Raw genomic sequence first — 6,249 nt, 5'->3', positions numbered from 1 at the left:
ATTATACGCAATGACGACAGACGTCAAAAGCCCGGCGTATTTATAAAAATATTCGATTATATATAAAGTCCGTTACCTACTAGTTAACACCCATTACATACTGTGTACAAGCACGAGATAAAAAAAAATAGTTAGGTAGGTACTAAAAAACAGTAAAAAATCTATATACACGCATTAACACCACAAGTAGGTACATGAAAAAGTGCAATGGAAATTGGAAGCTATTGTAATGATGGCCGATGGGTGAATGAAAATAATAACAAATTAACATATAATATATAAAAACAATAGGAACATTTTTCAGTCAAATTTAAACAAAGATGCGTCTAGTGAAGATGGATCAATTTTTAAGTCAAAACTTTATTTCTATGAGCTGAAGCAAACAAGAAATGGAATTGGAAAGACTGATAACTAACAATATAATATTAATGATAATCTGAAAACTTGTAGGAATCAAACAAACTTAATACCTCGTGGACCAAATAAAGTCTATATAAGTATTGACAACAATCGCAAAATAAAGCCTCGAAAAATTACACGTATAATTGACGAAAATCATATAAAAGCATTACATGAAGTAATGTGTAGTCAAACACTCAAACAGCCATTTGATTGTATATTTTGTAATGCGACTTGTGATCAATTTGATCATTAGTCATTACCTACCAATTTCAACAGTGGTAACTGGTGGTCATCTGGCGACATTTAAAAATGTCATATTTGTAAAATATTTTCTTTTATTGTAATTTGTTGACAAAGAAAACTTAAGCTTCATGAATATGAACATGTAAAATATATTTTTGTTAATAAAATTTAAAATATTTATATTATAAGCTATATCATAGCTATTAAAAGAAATATAATTAAGGGTAAATTTATATAAATAAAATAATTAGGTACGTAAGAAATAATGTAAGAAATAATACCTAGTAAATTATATAAAATGCACTGTATTGATTATGGAAATACTAAAAAAAAATGAAAACTAAGACACCCAAACAAATTCTCTGAAGCCCCCAGATATAAAACGTAAGATTTATGATCGTAGAAACCAAATGTCAATCGTATAAAAACAGGCCCTGATTATCAATTAGGTTTATGTTAATATTTATACTTGATATCCTAAAATTGACTCTTCGGTCTTCATTAACATAGTACCATAGCTGACTATTGGATTGTTAAATATTGAATTCAATATTTTTTTAAAAGCTTATTGCATTGTAATTTTTATGTGTATTTGTCCAGTTGTCTAATATACCAGTACTGGAATAGTGCGCTATCTGTATACAGAGTATGGGTCTAATTTATTTATACATATAAATTATTTTGTTAAAGACTATATGAATTACTCGTATATTACAAATTAATTTGGTTCTAAATGTATTGTATTTGATAATAAGTAAGAATTTTGCATAGTATAAGAGATGATGGATGGTAGGAAAAAAGTACAAATTAAAATTTTTTAAATTTTTTCATTCTGAAACATACAAAGTTTTCTTGACATATTTTTTTATGATTATTGGCTATTATCTTTTTTTAATGTTTGTTTTATATACTCATTAGTAGGGCTCAGTCGCTCAGATTTATATGTATTTATGAAACCAAAATATGTATTTATACGGTACCAAAATATGTGCTAAAAACTTCAAAAACTTTAAAATATGTATTTTACTAATATGATTTATTTATTATTATTTAATATATCCATATGACTATATGAGTTTCCAGTGGCGTAGCAAGGGTATGGCGAACTGTGCCTACGCCAGGGGCGCAAATTATGAAGGGGCGCAAATTTATGCTTTAAAATTGGTACTTATTTTTATTCTACTTTCAAAACGATATTTCTTTATTACCTATACGGCTATACATTTTGAAATGTGTATGATTTTGTTTATCTTGTTTATCGTTAAATTCGTTTTTTACTAGAAGGAACGGTGCGTGCTTGTGTGTGTTAAAAAATATCATTCCGTATTTTCATCAATTTTTTAATCGCTAAAAAGGCGCATTTTCCTAGGTTTGCCAAGGGCGCTAACGAGTCTTTCTACTCCACTGTGAGTTTCTAATGAAACAAATTATATCTTAAATAATAAAATTATTAGAAAAAAAAAATGGTAAACATAAATAAAATAAATAAAAATTATCTTGAATACAATTTATGATAACATCGTTTTTAAATATTCAAATTTAAAATATCTTCGATTTGGTCGTAAAATTGCCTTATACCGTCGTATACGACTAAATGATCTTTCGACTTCCATCACTGATGTTATTGGGCAGTATTGGATTTTGACTGTATCTGATGGAGTAAGTTAATCGACCGTAGATTAAGTTCAATAATTGGTATTATTTTGTTACTATTTTGTATTTTTGGAAACATGGGAGATTATCTGTATTGAAAAATACAATCGTGTATAATTAATAATTATTAATAAATCGTAAATGAACTAATTATCGAAATATGTAGGAAAAATTGAATTATTGAGAAATATGTATATAAAAACATGTACTTATACCATTTTATAATTATTTACTATAAATTAGAAACTTAAAAATCATTTTTATCATTTCTGTGTTTTAATTTATAGATTTCTAACAGTCCAAAGTCTGTAAAAATAAAAAGAGAAATGTTTTTTCCAAGGACTCGACTAGTGTAGTACCTGAAATATTGTGGGTCCCAACTAGTATACTGTATACTATACCTGAAAATCACCCGGACCTAACTAGACTAAATAAGGATCTTGCGAAACCAATTAGTTAATTACACTGTTCAAACTAATTTGCCACGTTTGATTCCTAAGGCGTTTGTTGAGATTATGGCTACTTTTCCAATGAAAAATAATTTTATGATTATGCTGTTTAATTTTTAACTGTGAATCAAATGTGTGTGGTTTTGAACTATCGAACTTTCAAATTTCCCTTTTTAACAATAGAATAAATGTGTGCAGTATTGAACGGTGTAAAAAGTGCGGTTATAACGACCACCATTCAGAATGAACACAAATTATTTCGGACCTAATTTACCTAGTCATATTACTATGATTTTGGAAAAAAATTTTTATAGGTGGTAGGTTGGTCCGTCGGTATTTATACCTGCTTTATCGGAGATCTTGTGTTCTGTGACACGAGACCACAAAAGTGCAACGCTGACGAAACGTATAATTCATTATAATTATAATAAAGAAAAAATATAATGATGATGTGAATAATAACAAAATAATTGTATCCTCGCAATATTTTGTTAAAAAAAGTACTTTTAAAAATTGTATTTAGAATATCATAAAAATACTTCAAAAAGTATTTAATTATTTAAATACAAGTATCTAAATACTTGTATATATAATATATTATAGTTTACAATTATAGTAACTAGTTGAACACAAATTGCAATTTTATTTTATTTTTCCCAAATTCATTAACAATTTTACCTGCTAAATTAAGTTATTCTAAGTCCTCTTAGAGTCGTCCACCCTGCGTTCGCCCTTACCTATGAATATTTATGAATTGTCTACATACGAAGACCAAAATTATATATAACTATAACCACTCATTAACTTCATTAACCGATCGAAAAAAACGAAATATTATATAAAAAAAAGACAGTATTTGGAATAAAATTCTTCGGAAAACAAAACATTTACCTAATTACGGTTACCTAATATTTTGACAATACTATATAGAATATAAAAACTTCAAATGTTACCTATTTAAGTGTTAGTGTAGGTAGTGTATACCTTGATAATACACTACATATAATGTTACACCTTTATAATATATTAAGTGTGAGCCCATTACATGACCATCACCGGTCGTCCAGTTGCGACAGTCACCAGTACGAATTTCACCTGCCTTAGACTAAGGCCCTTAGTTCTAAGTTAATTTTAAGTGCAGCCCCATGCCCCATATATTGTGTTTGTACAATTGTACCACAGGGTATCATTACACCACACCGGATCGACCATAGCCCCCCCCCAATTACCATAACATAACATGTACCATTCTATTTCCCTTGTCGTTATGCATATTCTCAACCCTCCGTGTCGTCGTCGAGAGGTAATAAGGCAGCCTACTCACCCAAAACCATGTGTGCATGAAAGTTTGCCTACCCACAAATTTTAAAGGAATAACATCGTTTTCGGCCATACCGAGTAATCTTTTGTCTGTTCCGTCCGTTCTCGGGCACACACAATTATCATTATTATTATAATTTGACATTTCATCATTCAAAAGCATTTGTATATGTCTATACTATATTAGTATAAAATCTGTATGTTTTTAATAAATTATAAATAAATGTTGAAATTAGCGTTTAAAAGATATGTATTCAATAATTTTCATGTGTTTGTGAATAATATAGATATCCACGGATATTTTTCCTGGGTTCTTCGTTAGGTTTTTTGTGGAGGACGCGTTACCCTTGAATTTTTATTCCAAGATCCGATTCAAACAAACCCCTATAAGAGATAGCATCCAATTTATGTTTATTTGTTTTGGCATGCAATTCGGATGTATCCTGTATATAGGAAAAAACTTCATTCCTAGCTTTTTCCGCAAAATTTTATTTGTATTGATTTAATGGAAACCCCTTATTATTTTACTTATAGTTTATTGCTAAACAAACACTAATTAAATTAAATAGGTATTTTGTATCTAATCTAACATTGTATTGTTTTATAACATGTTATTGTCATGTTAACTATAAACATGTCATGATATACATAGTGCATTGTAAATATAATTTAATTTCTTTTTATAATTTTAGTTTAAGTTGGCCGTACTGAATTCAATCTACGGATTTTTAAATGTTGTATGCTTGTGATCGATAGAAATTGACATTATTTAAGTAAGAATGTATGCCATCCGATAGTCGATACCTACGGTGCCGAAAACCAACCTATGGCCTATCATGATTAATGGTTTTGGGGTTCAATTGATATAATAGAATTGTACACACACATTTTCGTGTTCAACTACAGTATATTACAAGAGGATGAGTATTATATAACACGTCACTATTATATATGGTACTGTTAAAATGCTAGCCTTGTAAGGTGTCTGGTTCGGGATGTTAAATAACAACACTTTTAATACATAAATATTGTTATATATTTATAACAATATAAAGTACAACGATACGTCCGGCGACCGTCGACCATAAAAGACTAACTTGACCGGTCAAGACGTTGCGATAACGACCGCGACAATCTAACCTAACCTTATCCTGGTTGTGTTATGTTACTTGACCCATATGTTCGTATTGTATTTTATTAAGTTTTTATATGTGTTGTACACATACCTACCACCTACGTCGATCTACTGATTCTTATTATGTACAATTCTTAATGTAAAGGCGTCACACCCGCATGTGTACGATAATACGTGACAATCGTTGTAAAAAACAGGCGGCACCGAGATGGTTAACCGGGTGGCAAGATAAATATCCTAGGAACGTGACCTTAGTATTGAGTTTTGTGATTTTAGTCACCTCCTATATTATAAGTATATAGCACCATCTATATATAATAGGTATATTAGCAGTATAATGTGACCGATCGACCACTATAATAATTTTGTATACATGCGATATTTGGAAGGTAGGTACACCGAATACCAGAAAAGAAAAGAAATGCAGCTATTCACATAGAAAAATACGTGTATTTGGTGCCTAAATAGTATTTTTAACCAATTTCTATAGAACAATAAAATACTTATAGTTACGGTTATACGTATGTGTACAAAGTTAGAGTTAATAAAACAAATAGCTTTTTGTACCTGTTATTAATGATAGTAAATTGGTGGTGAGATAAATAGAATAATAATGAAAAAAAATAAGTGATTAGCTCACACAGTCACTTGGGATGTAGCATTGTAAGTATAATTATAATTAAAATAAACTCATCGGTCAGCAAACACGAATATAAAATAATTTATAACGTAGTGATTCGCTCACAAGGACATAGGTATACTAACTTAATAATAGTTAAATGGAACCCACACATATAATCATATTCTAAAAAAATGCGGGATACAAATAATAAAATTAAACAATTATGAGTATTGAGTATAATATTATATTATATACAAGATACCATTACCTGCGAATACGGATATAACTTCTATCATTATACTAAATTTATATTGGAATTGATTTGTAACCGTTCATATTTATAATTATACACCGTTTATCATTTAAATAAATCGAAATTAAACAAATTGTTTTCTAAAAAAAATTATTTTATTTTTAATATTTTT

Source organism: Rhopalosiphum padi, chromosome 3 (genome assembly GCF_020882245.1).
Source record: "Rhopalosiphum padi isolate XX-2018 chromosome 3, ASM2088224v1, whole genome shotgun sequence".
Lineage (NCBI taxonomy): Eukaryota > Metazoa > Arthropoda > Insecta > Hemiptera > Aphididae > Rhopalosiphum > Rhopalosiphum padi.
This window is presented reverse-complemented; position numbering follows the sequence as displayed.